The 17,094-nt window shown below is 41.2% G+C and overlaps 1 pseudogene; it reads right to left on the reverse strand.

The window, feature by feature from the left end:
- Positions 1–10,408: 10,408 nt before the first annotated feature.
- On the reverse strand, positions 10,409–15,115 carry LOC115512935 (annotated as a pseudogene).
- Between the last annotated feature and the right edge of the window lie 1,979 nt (positions 15,116–17,094).

Raw genomic sequence — 17,094 nt, forward strand, 5'->3', positions numbered from 1 at the left:
GAACAAAGGAAAGAAATGCTCTTTTATAGAGGTAAAGGGGAGTTGGGAGGGACTGTTATAAGCTAAAAGTCCTTTGGAGTAAACTGGGAGTTCAAAGTATAGCCATTTTTCATTGGCTGAGCTGTGACTCTCTCTAATTGGCTGGGCTGTTGCCAGGGTAGGAAGAAATCTTTCTTCTGCTGCTAAAATAGTACTATTGACTTACAACATCTGTCTCCTCCTCTTGGATTTACTGGGCATAAGTAAATAAGTGCTGGGCATGAAAGCTCCCCCTGTTAGCCTCCTGGTGCCGTTCTAAATGAGTTTTCTTTTTATTAATTTTCACAGTTTTAGTTAAGTCAAGTTGGCTGAAAAGGTTGACAATTTTTCTATTTCCTTACTCATTTTCTGTCTACATGTTTTATGAATTACTGAGAGAGGAGTATTACAATTTCCAATTATAATTGTAGATTTGTCTGTTTCTCTCATTTAGTTCTTCCAATTTTTGCTTCTTTTTTTATCTCTTTTGCATATGGATATCCAATTGTTCCAGCACCATTTGTTAAAAAGACTATAATTTCTCTACTAAATTGCCTTTAAACCATTGTCAAAAATCAGTTGACCATATATATAGGTGCCTGATTCTGGATTCTATTGTATCCTATTGATCTTTTTGTCTATCTTGGCACCAAAACCCACTGTCCTTTTTCCTGTAACAATATATGCGGGGCACCTGGGTGGCTCAGTGGGTTAAGCGTCCTACTTCAACTCAGGTCCTGATCTCACGGTTCATGGGTTCGAGCCCCATGTCAGGCTCTGTGCTGACAGCTCAGAGTCTGGAGTTTGCTTCAGATTCTGTGTCTCCTTCTCTCTCTGCCTCTCCCTCACTCACACTCTGTCTCTGTCTCACTCAAAAATAAATAAACACTAAAAAATTAAGAAACAACAGCAATACAATGTCTTGAAATTGAGTAGTGTGAAGTTTCCAACTTTGTTCTTCTTTTTCAAAGTTGTTTTAGCTATTCATGGTCCTTTGCATTTCCATGTGAATTTTAAAACAAGCTTTTCAATCTCTAGCAAAAAAGCCGTCTGAAATTCTGTTTGGATTGCCTTTAATCTATACATCAATTTGGCGATAATTGAAATCATAATAGCTAACCTTCTGATCAATTTATATGGTAAAGCTCTTCATTTACTAGGTCATATTTAATTTTTATAGCAATGTTTTGTAGTTTTGAGATGTCTTATGTAGAGTTTGTCAAATATATTCCTAAGTATTTCAGTTTTTAATGCTATTGTAATTCATATTGTCTTTTAATTTGTTTGTTGCTAGTATATAGAAACACAATTAATTTTTATATATTGATCTGTGTCCTGCAACCTTGCTGAACTCACTTATCAGCTGTAGTAGCTTTCTTAAAGATTTCATGGGATTTTTTTACAGAAAAGATCATGTCATCTTAGATTAAAGATTGTTTCACTTCCTTCTTTCCAATCTGGATATCATTTATTTCTTTTTCTTGCCTTATGGCACAGGCTAGAACCTACAGTATCCTACTGAATAGAGTGGAGAGAACAAACATTCTTGTCTTGTTCCTGATATTAAGGGGAAAGCGTTCAATCTTTTACCGTTAAGCTTGATATTAGTTGTTGGTTTTTCATAGATACCGACAGTAGGTAGAATGTCTAAAAATGGCTCCCCAAAGATAGATAGTCCTCCTAATCCTTTGAAAAATTGAATATACAAACTGACAATGGTCAGACCATGTATAAAAGTAGAACTCTGACCCACAACTTCTGCAGCAACTAGCCCCAAACAGTCAGCCCTTGGCCAATAACTGCCAGCTTCCCTAATTATTTCCCACTTCCAGCTTAAGAACAATAAGAGAGGGGCACCTGGGTGGCTCAGTTGGTTAAGCATCTGACTCTTGGTCTCCGCTCAGGTCATGACTTCACAGTTTGTGAGTTCAAACTCCACATAGGGCACGGTGCTGGGATTCTCACTCTCTGCCCCTCGCCCACTCTCTTTCTCTCAAAATAAATAAATAAACTTAAAAAAAAAAAAAAAGAACAATAACAGAAAGCCAAATGTGCTCCCCTAACATGTCCTGCTTCTATTTAGCCCACTTCCAGTTTTCCTACAGTTTGTCCAACCAGGACATACCCTAAGCCTTCTCTTTTTCCACTACAAAGCCTTCCACCTCCCCAGCCTGACTTTGAGTGTTTGCTAAATGCAAATGATAGTGTCTGCCTCCCTTGCAAGTGCTAAAGAAGTAGCTTTTGTTTGTTCTCATTTGGATAGTCTTCATTTACTCCCATGCCCTGGAACCTGTGAATAGGATAAGATATCCCTCCCACAGTTATGTTATGTTATGTTATGTTATGTTATGTTATGTTACATTGTTATGTTATGTGTTATGTGCTGTTATGTGTTATGTGTTGTTATGTGTTGTTACATGTTGCTATGTTTGTTATGTGTCGTTACGTGTTGTTGTGTGTGGTTATGTTATATGGCACAGTTGACCTTAAGAGGGAGATTATCTGTGGGCTTATCTAATAATCACAGGAGCCCTTAAAATTAGAGACGTCCATGGGTCAAAGACCTTAACAGACACTTCATCATAGAAGATATACAGATGACAAGCATGTAAAAAAATGTTGCACATCATGTCATCAGGGAAATGAAAATTAAAATGACGAGATTCCATTACACATCCATTAGAATGGCCTAAATCCTATTATTAGGAACACTAATAATAACAAATGCTCAGAAGGATATGGAGCAACAGAAACTCACATTTATTGTTGAGGGCAATGCAAAATGGTGCAGTCTCCTTGGAAGACAGTTTAGCAGTTTCTTACAAAACTAAACATACTCTTAACATATGATCCAGCAATTGCACTCTTTGGTATTTACCCAAAGGAGTTGACAACTTATGTCCACACAAAAACCTGCCCACAGATGTTTATAACAGCTTTATCCATAATTGCTCAAACTTAGAAACTACCAAGATATCCTTCCGTAGGTGAAGGTGTAAATAAACCGTAGTACATCCAGACAATGGAATATTATTCAGTGCTAAAAAGAAACAAGCTCTCCAAACCTTGAAAAAGACATGGAGTAAGTTTTGAATGCATATTACTAAGTGAAAGAAGCCAATTTGGAAAGGCTACTTATTGTATGATTCCAACAATGTGACATTCTTAGATACATAACTATGGAAACCATTTAAAAAAAGACAACAGTATTTGCCTGGGGTTAGGGTGAAGGGGAGGGATAAATCAGCAGAGAACAGAGGACTTTTTTGGGGCAGTGAAAATATTCTGTATGATATTATAATGATGGGTACATATCATTACACATTTGTGCACACCCATGGAATGTACAACACCAAGAGTGAGTATAAGGTAAACAATGGACTAATGATGTGCCAATGCAGATTCATCAATTGTAACAAATGTAGGGAATGTAGATAATGGTAGGGGCTGTTGATAGGAGATGCTCTGGTAGGAGATGTTGAAAACGGGAGACGTTGTGCATGTGTGGGGCAGGGGATATATAGGAAATCTCTGTATCCTCCCTTCAATTTTGCTGTGAACCTAAAGCTGCTCTAAAAACAAAACAAAAAAAAATCTTTTTAAAAAGTCAGATACCTTTCTGTGGTTGATAGAAAGGGAAGTCAGACAGATCCAAAGTATGAGTGAGAACTTGACACGTGATTGCTGCTTTGAAGATGGAAGGGGCCATTGAGAAGAAATGTGGGCCCTGGGAAGTTGATGGCAGACCCAGGCTACCAGAAACATAAATCTCATACCTTTAACCTAAAACTTAAAACTGGGTTCTGCCAACAACCTGAATGAGCTTGAAAGTGAGTAGATTCTTCCTCAGGGCCTCCAGATGAGACCCCTGCCCAGCCAATACTGTGAATGTGAGATTCTGAGCAGAGAATCTATGCCAGCCCGCTCTGACTTCTTCTTTTTTTTTTTAATGTTTATTTTTGAGAGAGAGAGAGAGAGAGAGAGAGTGAGAGGGCAAAAGAGGGGCAGAGAGAGAGGACAGAAGGTCTGAAGTGGGCTCTGTGCGGACAGCAGTGTGCCCAATGTGGGGCTCGAACTCACGAACGCGAGATCAGGACCTGAGGCAAAGGTGGATGCTTAACTGACAGACCCACCCAGGCACCCCTCTGACTTCTGATCTACAGAGTGTTGGGTAATAAATGGTGGCATTTTAAGTTTCTGAGTTTGTGCTAATTTGCTACACATCAACAGAAAACTAGCTCCATACACTATCACTTTGAGGAAGTTTGTAACACTAAGGAATGTTGGATTTTGTCATTTGTATCTATTGAGATAAGCGTATGGTATTCTTTTTTAGTCTATTTATGGGGGGAGTTGCTTTAAATGATTTGCAAGTTTTAAACCAACCTTGCATTCCCGGAATAAATCTCATTTGGCTGTGGCACACTGGACTTTTTATAAATCTTACACATTTTTGAATTGGATTTTCAAGCTAAATTTTAAGAATTTCCTCACCTATGTGTATGAGGAATACTGGTCATTAGTTTTGCCTTTTGTACTTTCTTTGTCTGGTTTTGAAACAACAGCAATGCTGACCTTATAGCAGGAATTGACAACTATTCCCTCCTTTTGAGTTTTCTGGAAGAAGTTGGTTGGATTTGGCATTATTTCTTCCTTAAGTTAGAATTCACCAGTTAATCCTTCTGGGACTGGAGTTTTCTTTATGAAAACATGTAAGAAAGGTTTTAACTACAAATTCAATTCCTTTAATATATGTAAGGCTACATAGGTTATCTCTGTCTTCTTGTGGAATTTTGGGGTTTTATAGAAGTTGTCAATTTACTGTTACAAATTTTTCATAATACTCTTTATTGTCCTTTTAGTATCTGTGAAATCACCTCTTTTTCTTCTCTCTCGTTGATTGTGTCTTCCCTCTTCCTGACCAATCTAGCAAGAGATTTATCAATTTTATTGCTGTTCTCAAAAAACCAGCTTTTAGTCATATTTATTTTCTCTAATGTTTTTCCACTTCCTTTTCCACTTATTTCCACTCTGATTTTACTAACTTCTTTTCTTTCTTTTCTGCTCACTCACAAATTTTGATATGTCGCATTTTGAATGCCATTCAGTTCAAAATAATTTTCTAGTTTCCTTTTTGACTTTTGCTTGGACCCATGGCCTATTTAGAAGTGTGTTATTTCATTTACAAATATTTATGCATCTTTTGAGATATTTTCTGGTTTGGGTTTATAATTGAATTCCTTTACGGTTATTTAGAATCTTTTCAGGGGTACTTGGCTGGCTTCATCAGTAGAGCACTTGACTCTTGATCTCAGGGTCATGAATTTGCGCCCTGTGTTGGCCATAGAGATTACTTAAAAAATAAAATAAATAAAAATGATGGTAGAATCTTTTCAGCTTTATTGAGATTAGTTATACGCCCCATAATGTATAAATGTTTCATATGTACCTAAAAATAATGTGCATTCAGCACTCACTGAGTGTTCTCTAAATGTCAATTAAGTCAGGTAAGTCTATATTGTTCAAGTCTTCTCTAGCCTTACTGAATTTAAATCTACTTTTTAAATGAATTTTTTGAAAAAGTTTTCAATCTTTGGAGTTGTGAATCTGTTTATTTCTCTTTGTGGTTCTATCAATTTTGCTCCGTGTATTTTGTGGCTCTGTTAGCAGGTTCATAAAAACATAGGAATGTTGTCTTCTTGATTACTTGACCCCTCTATCATTTTGAAATTACTGTCTTTATTTCAGGCAGTATTCTTTGCTGTGAAATCTGCTTTGTCTCCAGCCTTCTTTGATTCGTGTTAGCATAGTATTATTTTTCCAATCCTTTCACTTATGGTCTATTACATCTTTTTAATTTAATGTATGTTACTTGTAGATAGCAGGTAGTTTGATCTTAAGCTAACAATCTCAGCCTTTTAATTAGCTGTTTAAACCATTGACATTTAGTGTGATTCTTAGTATTGCTGTATGATGTTTATTTGACCATATGTTTTCTGTTCTTTTTTCCCTCTTTTTCTGTCCTCTTTTGGATTGAGTATTTTTTAACGATTCATTTTATTTCTCTTGTTGGCTTATTAAATATAACTATTTGTTGCATTCTTTTAGTGGTTATTTTTACCACAGCCTAACTTCAAGTGATGTTGTATCATTTCACATACAGTATAAATATCTTACATTAGTGCACTGCCATTCCCCCCTCCCTTGGCTTTGTGCTATTGTCATACATTTTACGACTACACGTGTTATAAGCCCAAAATACATTATTATTTTTGGTTTAAACATTAAATTATTGTTAAAGCAATTTAAACAATTAAAACATGTAACATATGTCTTTATGTAGTTGCCACAACCAGTGTTCTTCATTCCTTGGTATAGATCCAAGTTTTCATCTTGTATCATTTTACTTCTGCTTGAAGGACTTCCTTTAACATTTCTCACTGTGCCAGTTGACTGGATGAGTTCTTTCAGCTTTTGTATGTCTGAATATCTAAAAGTGTCTTTATTTCACATTCTTTTTTGAAAGATATTTATGCTGAGTGACGAATTCTAGGCTGAGTTTTTTTGTTTTTTTTTTCCAGCACTTTAAAGATGTTGCTCTTCTAAATTCTAGCTTTTGGTTTCCAATGGGAAAGCTGTTGGCATCCTTATCTTTGTTCTTTTATATGTAATGTGTCCTTTATCTATGGCTACTTTTAAGATTTTTATCTTTATCTCTGGTATTAAGCAATTTTATTATTATGTGCCTTGGTGTAGTTTCTTCATATTTCTTCTACTTGGAGTTCATTAAATGTCCTTGATCTAGCTATGAGTATATAGCTTTCATCACATTCGGAAAGACTTTGACCATTATTTCTTCAGCTATTTTGTTGGTTTCCTCCTCCCTTTGGTAACTCCAATCTCACGTATTTTAGGCCACATAAAATTGTGCCCCAACTCACTGTGGCTCTGTCTTTTTTATTTTTTTGGACTTTTTGTTTTTGGTTTCTTCTTGCTATGTCTTCTAGTTCTTAATCTTTTCTTCTGCAATTGCTAATCTTTTCTGATCTCTTTCAGTATATTGTTTATTTCAGTTTATTTCTAGTTTTCCAACTGTACAATTTTAATTTGGGCCTTTTTTGTATAGGTCTACTTATCATGCTTAATCTTTCTTCTAGCTTCTTAAACATATGGAATACAGTCCTAATAATTGTTTTAATGGTCTCTTCTACTAATTCTATCTTCTGAGTCATTTCTGGGTCACTTTCAATTTATTTTCTTTTCATTATGAGTCGCATACTTCTGTTTCTGTGCATGTCTGGTAAGTTTTGCCAGACATTGTGAATTTTGCCTGCCGGATAATTTTTTTTTTAATCTTATAAATATTCTTGAGCTTTGTTCTGGGATATGGGCAAGTTACTTGGTAATAGCTTTATCCTTTTGACTTTTGCTTTTAAGCGTTGTTAGGCAACACTGGAATAGAATTTAATCTGAGTCTAATTTTATTCCAGTACTGAGGCAAAATCTCAAAGTACTCTACTTAAGGCCCCATGAATTAAGAGACTTTCTATTCCGGCTTGTGGGAACAGGCACGATTCCTGGGCCTGGTATGAATACCAAGGACTGTTCTGACTAATTCTTTTAAGTGATTCTTTTCTCAGCATTAGACAGTTTCTCCACACAGATGAGCTAATCAATACTTAGCTGGATCTTTTAGGGGAACCTTCTGCAGATCTCTGGAATTCTCACTGTGTGAAAGCTCTCTTATCTCCAATACTCTGGCTTATGAATTCTATGAATTCTCCTTGTGTTCCCAGCTCCATATATGTAACTCAGGAGCTCACCAAGCTTTACTTGGGTTCCCTCTCCCTGCCCTACAATCAAATTTTCCTCAGGCAATTAAGTGACAACATCTATGGGCATCATTTCATTTGTTTCCTGATTCTCAGGGAACACTAGCCTTTGATGCCTGAGTGTCAATATCCTATGAAGTGTTTTTTGTTGTTTTTTTTTTTGTTTTTTTGCTTCTGGTTGTTTCTGACCAAAAAAAAAAAAAAAAAGTAACTCCAATCCCTATTATTCCATCTTGGTTGAAAACAAAAGTCTTCTGGGTTCAATTTTCTTTTAAGCAGATTTAAAAACTAGGACAAACGTCTTAGATTTACTCACTCATTTAATATTTTTAGCACTCTTCATTTTTTTTTTTGTGCATATAGCTGAGTTTCCATCTAATATCATTTTCTTTCAGCCTGAGGAAACGATTTCTTTAGTGCTAGTCTATTGGCAATGAATTATCTTAACTTGTTTATATGAAAATGTCTTGATTTTATCTATACTTCTTTAGAATATTTTGACTCAATATAGAATTCAAGGGGTTTTTTTTGTTTGTTTGTTTGTCTGTTTTATTGTAGCCCACTAAAGTCATTCCTTTATCTTCTGGTTTGCAGTTTTATTGACAAAAATACTGTGATAGATCTCATTTTTGTTCTCCTGTATCTAATGCGTTTTTTCCCTCTGGTTTCTTTAAGATTTTCTTTTTCTTCCTGGTTTTCATCATTTAGATTATGATGTGCTTTTTTTTTTTTTTTTCAACGTTTATTTATTTTTGGGACAGAGAGAGACACAGCATGAACGGGGGAGGGGCAGAGAGAGAGGGAGACACAGAATCGGAAACAGGCTCCAGGCTCTGAGCCATCAGCCCAGAGCCCGACGCGGGGCTCGAACTCACGGACCGCGAGATCGCGACCTGGCTGAAGTCGGACGCTTAACCGACTGCGCCACCCAGGCGCCCCGATTATGATGTGCTTTAATGTGGCATTTATTCTGCTTGGTGTTTGTTGAGCTTCTTTGAAGTTTGGAAATTTTTTGACTGTTTTTTCAAACCATTTTTCTGATTCTACTGTCTTTTCAGAACTCCGGCTGCCCGTGTTAGGTCGCTGGATATTGTCCTAACAGTGACTGAGACTCTGTCCCTTTTTTCAGCCTTTTTTTCCTCTCCATGCTTCAACTTTGAAAGTTTCTACTACTATGTCTGCAAGTTTTTTATTTTTTTCTTCTGCAGTCTCCAATCTATATTTAGGCCCATGTGGTAAATTTTTCATGCTGGATATTTAATTTTCTGCTCTAGATGTCCCATTTGGTTCCTTTAATGGCTTCTTTTTATCTCATTAACTTCAGTTTTTCCTTTAAATTATTTTTTCTAATAATGTGGTTTTATTTATTTACTTTTTAAGTAATCTCTGCTCCCAATGTGGGACTTGAACTCCTGACCCCTGAGATCAAGAATCACATGCTCTACCAACTGAGCCAGCCAAGTACTCCTTAAAAATCTTAAGTATGATTATTATGGAGTTTTAAAAGTCCTTTTCTATTAATTCCACAATTTCTGTAATATCTAGATCTATTTATATTTCTCTCCTGGTTATGAGTCCCATTTTCCTGCTTCATTGAATGTCTACTATTTTTTTTTTAATGGATGCTGAAGATGGCTTTGTGATATGTCAAGTTGGCTAAGCTGAACTATAGTCTCCAGAATTATTTTTCGAGTATGTTTCCAATTAGGTTAAGGTACAAAGCATATTCTCTCCTGGAAGATGGAGAATAAAAGGGAAGCAGCAACGATTATGTAAGACATACACACACCTTCTCCAAATTATTCAATCAAACACACATCTAGGTGCTGTTTTGAAGGAATTTTGCAGATGCGATTCAAGTCCATATTCAGTTGTCTTTAAGTTAATAAAATGGAGATAAATGGGCCTGACTTTATCATTTCGAAACCTTTAAAAGAGGGCCCAGATTGGGACGCTTGGGTGGCTCAGTCGGTTAAGCGTCCGACTTCGGCTCAGGTCATGACCTCAAAGTTCGTGAGTTCGAGCCCAGCATAAGGCTTTGTGCTGACAGCTCAGAGCCTGGAGCCCATTTCAGATTCTATGTCTCCCTCCCTCTCTGCCCCTTCCCCTCTCAAGCTCTGTCTCTCTCTCCTTCAAAAATAAATAAACATTAAAAAAAAGGGGGGGTGGCGCCTGGGTGGCTCAGTAGGTTAAGTGTCCGACTTCCACCCGGGTCATGATCTCTCAGTTCGTGGGTTCGAGCCCCATGTCAAGCTCTGTGCTGACATCTCAGAGCCTGGAGCCTGCTTCGGATTCTGTGTCTCCTGTTTCTGTTCCTCCCCTGCTCGCGCTCTGTAAAAAATTAAAAAAAAAAAAAAAGAGGGCTCAGAACTCCCTGAACTCAGAGAGTCCAAACAACAACTGGGTCTGAAGGTGCTCTGCTGTTTTCTTCCTCCTCTTGCTTTCAGCCTGCCATGCTCTCTCCTTCTTGACTGCACTACAGACTTCAAGTTTGTTGAACCAACTCCCGTAATTGTGTAAGCCCTCTTCTAATAAATCCACACACACACACATTTCTTGTTTTTCTTTTTCCTTTTCTTTTTATTACAGTCTGGAGGGGTTTTGTGGGTTTTTTTTTTTGGTTTGTTTCTTTCACATTGATCATGCCATGAATTCGTAGGGAATGGGTTCCAGCAACTCAGGCTCCTTTCCTTTGGTTCTCACAAAATGTGCTTCTCTGGGTGTAGCAGGCTGGCCCCTCAGTTGAACCCAAGTATCTTTCTTTTTGGCAGCCTTCTTTTTCTGAGAATTTTCCTTCACACACTTCAGGAGGCAATCTCGGCTCTATGAGTGCTTAATATGCTCAATACATACGTTAATTCTCTTGGCAAGAACCTTGCCCTTAATTTGTTTGCTTTCAACAATGTCAACAGCATGCTGGGTAACGCTGTAGATCCTTCCAGTTTTGCCGTGGTAACATTTGTGGAACGTTCCCTTTTGAACAGCGCCCATTCGGTCAATGTCTACAATATCATCTTTTTGTAGATTTGCATGTATGTGGCAGAAGGAACAATTCCATGTTTTCTGAAAGGTCCAGAGAGCAAGTACCTTTCCTCTTTCCCTTTATGTTGGTCATTTTGGCAAATTATTGGAAGATGGTGGTTCCAGCTGAAAGGCACACATATATATTTCTTATACACTGAGCCTTGAACAACACAGGTGTTAGAGGCGTCAACTCCCTGTGGGTCAAAAGTCTGTATAAAACTTTTGACTCCCCCAAAACTTAACTACTAATAGCCCACAGTTGACTGGAAGCCTTAACGATAATATAAACAGCTGATGAACACGTATTTTGTATATGTTATATACAATATTCTTACAATAAAGCAAGCTAAAGAAAAGAAAGCGTTATTAAGGAAATCATAAGTAAGAGAAACTACATTTATAATCATGTACTGTACTTATAAAAAAAGATCTGGGTAGAAGTGGACCCATGCAGTTTAAACCCATATTGTTCAAGGGTCAACTAGATAGATGATAGATAGACAGACGGATAGATGGAAGAAGGATGGATAGAGTGATATGTGGATAGATAGATGGATAATAGAGAGACGACAGTCCCCTATTCATTCTTCTCTGGGTGAACTCTGACTACTTAACCCTGACAATACCCTAGTCATTGTGAATATTAGGTTGTCGAATGTCCGAATTTTGTTCTCTTCCTTTAAAGGGTGTTGAAGTTACTTTTGGCAGAGACGTAAACAGCTATTAACCTTTCGAGGCTTGTTTTTAAACTTTATTAGAAGAAGTCAGCTAGGAGTAATTTAGACCTACTAGGTAATGCATGATCCTCCTGGAGTCCGGTGAACCATCCAGGTGCTCAAAGAGGTTTCTCTCTTTCAGTTAGTCATAACTCAAGCAATTCCAAGCCCTGTGTGAGCTCTGGAAACTGTTCGGTTTTAGGATTTGTAGTTTTCTTGGCCTGATGATGGCGAGTGTTTTCCTATAGAAGCATATAATTTAAGTATTTAATTAAAGACTCGAGGGACACGAACTCCTTCTTTCTGATACTCTGCCTGGAAAATTCCAATATTCTGGCCTCCCTTCAACTCAAGAGATGACTATCTCTGCTTGAGTACCCCTTCCTTGCACCCATGACCAAGAAAGTGTCTCCATGTAGAAACCCAGGGCAATCCTAGGGCTCATCTCATTTGTCTCCTATCAGGAACCATGATCCCGCACCGCCTAGTATCTAATATTTGAAAACACTTTTTCATACATTTTATCCAGCTGATTGGTGTTTACAGCAAGAAGGTAAGTCTGCTGTCATAGTAGGCATTGCGTCATGGACAAGAATGTAAGTCTACCTTTTTGGCCATACCTCTGCTTCTGTCTCTCCAGATTTTCTTCCTAAAGAAGACGTAATTCAAGGACGTGTACTCCTATTTCAGGATGCTCTGCAAGTTCTTTTTCCTCCATCCATGCCTCCCAGACCCCAAATCCCATTATTCTTATTCGTGCGGCAGGCAGGCAGAAGGGGAGGCAGCCGGTGGGGGCGGGGGGGGGGGGAAGCTGCAGTTAAGCTGGAAGATGTGAGCAACGTCAGGATGGACAAATAAGGGAGAGAAGGATGACCCGAGTCTGGGAGGGCAACCAGAGCAGAGTTGCAATGGATGCATTTTTCTGGAACCAGAGAGGAAACGGAGCCAGCTTGAGCAAAGAGTCATGTCTGTGAAGACTGGAAATTAGGGACCAGGTTATGGAGAACATGTGATGCCAAGGGGAAGAATTAAGAATTATTTCTGCTTTCGGGGCACCTGGGTGGCTTAGTCGGTTAAGCATCCGAATTCAGCTCAGCTCATGATCTCATGGGTTCAAGGCCTGCATCGGGCTCTGTGCTGACAGCTCAGAACCCGGAGCCTGCTGCAGATTCTGTGTCTCCTCTTTCTCTGCCCTCCCCCACTTGCGCTCTGTCTCTCTGTCTCTCAAAAAATGAACAAATGTTAAAAAATGTTTTAAAAAGACAATTGTTTCTGCTTTCATTTATCCATTAATTCATTTTATTTTATTTATCTTATTTTATATTTTATTTTATTTATTTTATTTTATTTTATTTTGTTTTATTTTAAAGGGGGAGTGCAAGTGAGCGAGAGGCAGAGAGAGAAAGAGAGGGAGAGAGAGAAGTGGGGCTCACCTGAATTGGGGTTCGAACTCACGAACCACGAAATCACGACTTGAGCCCAAGTCAGATGCTTAACGACTGAGCCCCTATCCATTAACTCATTTTTTAAATTGTATTGAGTGCTTCCTGTGTGCCATCTCTTTGCTCGGAACTATGGACCTAGGGAGCCATTGAAAGTTAGAATGAAGGGAATGGAGAGCTGGAAGAGGTAACTACTGGTAAGTACACAAAATAATATCCTGCCCTTTGAAACATAACAAATACATTCACACTTGGCTGCTGCCCCTGAGGCAAAATGCTTGACTGAAAATATAGGTGTTGTCCTTTCTCTCGCAGGCGTACCACACAGTTAGCTGTGTGTTAAGTTTACTGAATGGCAGAGCAGAAAAATTCCTGAGCGGAGATCCGGGAGACCTTGGGTTTAGTGCTGGTTTTGCCTCTCTCTGGCCCTCAGGCAAGCCACTTGCTCGTCTTCTCTAAAACAGAACAAAAACCAAGCAAAACACATTAGGAACAAAAGAGCAAGAACGTCCTTTCTCTTGGCCAGAATAAGATCCAGTAATGTATTCAGAAACACTTACGCAGTGTCTCCATGCTAAGCACAGTCCCAGTGGCCGGGATACACAGGGAAAGAACGTCAAGGAATCCCATTATGGGATCTCATACATTAAATATATGCTGAAGGTGGGTGAGGGGAAGAAGCAAGGACACAAGCACTTACGTGGCCCTGGCCTCCGGAGGCTGAATCGCTCAGACCTGCCTTTGCCTCCTGTCGCTCTGAGCGGTGGATGGCTGGGCTTCCAACAGCAACTTCTCAGGACGCTGCAGTCAGGGAGAGAAAAGACCTTCAGACTCGTCAGGACACAAGTGTATCAGGTCACACAGGGAGGGCAGTGAGCTTGCTGGGGCACCTGGTGCGGCCCATCCCTCTCTATGGCGTGCCCCATCCCTCTGTCAAGGGGACGGTAGAGCAGAATGATTTTAGGCTGACTTTCCCGAGCCTGACCAATGGAGCCCCAGCAGCCCAGAGGGGATCGCTTCGGAGCCCCAGCGGCCCATTAGTTTGCTTCGGCCACCGTAACAAAGTACCACCCACCAGGCGTCTTTAACAACAGACATTATCAGCTTCTCACAGTTCTGGAGGCTGGAAGGCCAAGATCAAGGTGCTGGCAAGCTGGTTCCTCCTGCAGCCTCTCTCCTTGGCTTGCTGATGGCTGTCTTACCGTGTCCTCGTTCAACCCTTGCTCTGTGCTTGCACATCTCTGGTGTCTCTTCTGTGTGTTCAAATTTCCTACTCTTTTTTTTTTTAAGTTTGTTAATTTTGAGGTGGGGTGGGGGGAGGGGACAGAGAGAGAGAATCCCAAGCCGACTCTGCACTGTCAGCGCAGAGCCCAGTCCCGGGTTCGAACTCACAGACTGTGAGATCATGACCTGAGCTGAAACTAAAAGACGATCAGCTGCCTGAGCCACCCAGGCGCCACCAAACTTTCTATTCTTAAAAGCACACCATCAGATTGGATTAGGACCCACCCTAATAGCCTCGTTTTAACTTTACCACTTCCTTAAAGGCCTTATCTCCCAAAGTCCCATTCCAAGGTCCTGGGAGTTAGGGCTTCCACGTAAGATTGGGGGTGAGGGGCACATCCACCTGTAACAGAAGCCAAGTCTGGCGTCTCCCACTGCTTAGCTCAGTGGGGACAAGGGCGAGGGGCAGAGGCCAGGGGCGGCTCTCCCCTGAGCGGAAAGCACTACCCATGTGCCAAGACTGACAAAGAAACCAAAAAAAAAAAAAAAAAAAGGGAGGGGGGGAGCCAGCAGCTTCCAGGGCAGACGCTGCTGCTCAGAAAAGTGCGAACATGGCCCTTTTCCAAAATTAGAGAGCTCTGCCGCTCCCATGCTGCTCTAAATAGCGCCTGTTGATGCCACTGTCAGCTTTCGTGAGACCTCATCTGTTAACCCCTTGCTGGGCACCAGCGTGGCCCCGAGGACACACGCCCAGACGTGCCCTGCCGGGCCCTGGAGAGCCCTCTTGTCGGCCCGCGGGCTCCGCTGGTCCCGATGCTCTCTCCTTGTCTCCTCCGATCTCATTTTCGATGCTGGCCATTACTCTCCAGAAGAGAGAGGCGGGGGTCTGGCACGCCGCACAAGAAATTATTTCAAAGAAAGCTGTTGCCATGGGAACCGGTTGTCAAATGCTTTTCTGCGAGGGAGGTGTTGGAGAGTAGGGCCCGGCCTGCTTTTCTTCGGCATTTGCAACAAGAACAATGAAAGATTGGAGAGGGGGGTGGGGAAGAAAGCGCTCGGCTGTCAGAAATTCACCCTGAAAGAGAGCCAAGGGGCTTAAGGTAGGCCTGCTCTCCTGGAGCCTTCAGCCTGCGGTGCTTGAGGGGCAAGGCTGGGGAGGAGCTGGAGGTGGGGAGAGGAAGCAGCCAGAAGCCACCTTAGAGGGATCAGAAAGTGTTCCCAGGGCTTTTATTCTGCACTCAGCCCTGGGGCCAGGCTCTATCAGAGATGCCGAGACAGTCTGTCGCTTTGGGGAGCTCAGGGTGGGTCTCCCTGGGGAAGGGGAACCACACCGGGGAGCACCAAAGGACCCACCTTCGCCTTGCCCCTGGACTTGGGCACCCCACGAGGCCTCTCTACACTGGACAGTAGGCGTGTCCTCCACTGAGCCTGGAAATTCTGGTTGTATCAATCTGCAGCCTTAGACGGCTCACCTTTTGGGGCTCAGGGACACCTCAGAATCCAGCACACAAGGACACAGACAGTTTCAGGGCCAGTGGAGGAAATGCTTCCGTCTGTCTCTTTCTTCTTAAACTATCCAGAGATGGCTTCTCTCGCCGCTCACTAAGAACCTTAACAAGTCTGAACTAAGGGATTACAGGAAGTGACTTTCTCTCATGAGGTGGCAGGAAACTTTGCATCTGAAAAGCCACTGGAGGTGAGGCAAGTCCCAAAGAGAAGGGCTGAAGCGCAGCATTATTTATTTTTATTTTTATTTCTTATTAAGTAAATTCTAAGCCCGATGTGGGACTCGAACTCACGACCTGGAGATCAAGAGTCACGTGCTCTACCGCCTGAGCCAGCCAGGTGCCCCTAAAGTGCAACATTATTAATCTCTACAGGGCTGATATTCATTATAAAGAAGTCTAATAATTCAAGGGCGCCTGGGTGGCTAATTTGGTCAAGCGTCCAACTTCGGCTCGGGTCATGATCTCACAGTTTGTGAGTTCGAGCCCGGCGTCAGGCTCTGTGCTGACAGCTTGGAGCGTGGAGCCTGCTTCGGATTCTGTGTCTCCCTCTCTCTCTGCTCCTCCCCAGCTCATGCCCTGTCTCTCTCTGTCTGTCTGTCTGTCTGTCAAAAATAAATAAACATTAAAAAAAGTAAAAAAAAAAAAGAAGTCTAATAATTCAAATGTTCAAGGCCAGTCCCTTTGAGCCTTTGAAGAAGGGCACATTTGAATGATCAGAGATGTTCACGTGGTTTTCCCCAGCTGCTGGCATCCCCAACGCACTGAACCTGAATCCCCACCTGCACTTCCTTCTGACTGCTGGGTATATGCTTGCTTCATTTAGAACCCCCAAAGAACAAGGATGAGTAAAGGTGGTTGTGAAAGGGCGGGCCTATGCCGGCCGACTCCATCTTGTTCTGTGTCCTTCACCTTGACCACGCCTCCTCCCCTTGAGTAACCTCCCGCTCACCCGTTCAAATTTCCCGATCAAAACACGCCCAGCGACCTGCGTAACAGGACTCCGACCCTTCCCCAGCCAATCGGCTGAGGCCACAGCCATTACCTCACCAACTGCCCCTAGGCCCCAGTAAAACCTTTGTCCTTTTGAAACTCACTCTCTCCACGGTATCTCACCACTGCGTTGGTGCAGGTAGGGGATTGAGCTCGAGCTAGCTCGAATAAAGGCTCTTTTGCTTTTGCATCGGACTCAGCTCCCTGGTGGTCTTTGGGGATCACGAATTCTGGGCATAACAGTTGTTATGGTTGAGTTGAGTCCCCCCCAAAACTCATGTGTTGAAGTCCTAGCCCCCAGTACCTCAGGGAGTGACCTAATTTGGAAATAGGACCATTG

Source organism: Lynx canadensis, chromosome B1 (genome assembly GCF_007474595.2).
Source record: "Lynx canadensis isolate LIC74 chromosome B1, mLynCan4.pri.v2, whole genome shotgun sequence".
Taxonomy (NCBI): Eukaryota; Metazoa; Chordata; class Mammalia; order Carnivora; family Felidae; genus Lynx; species Lynx canadensis.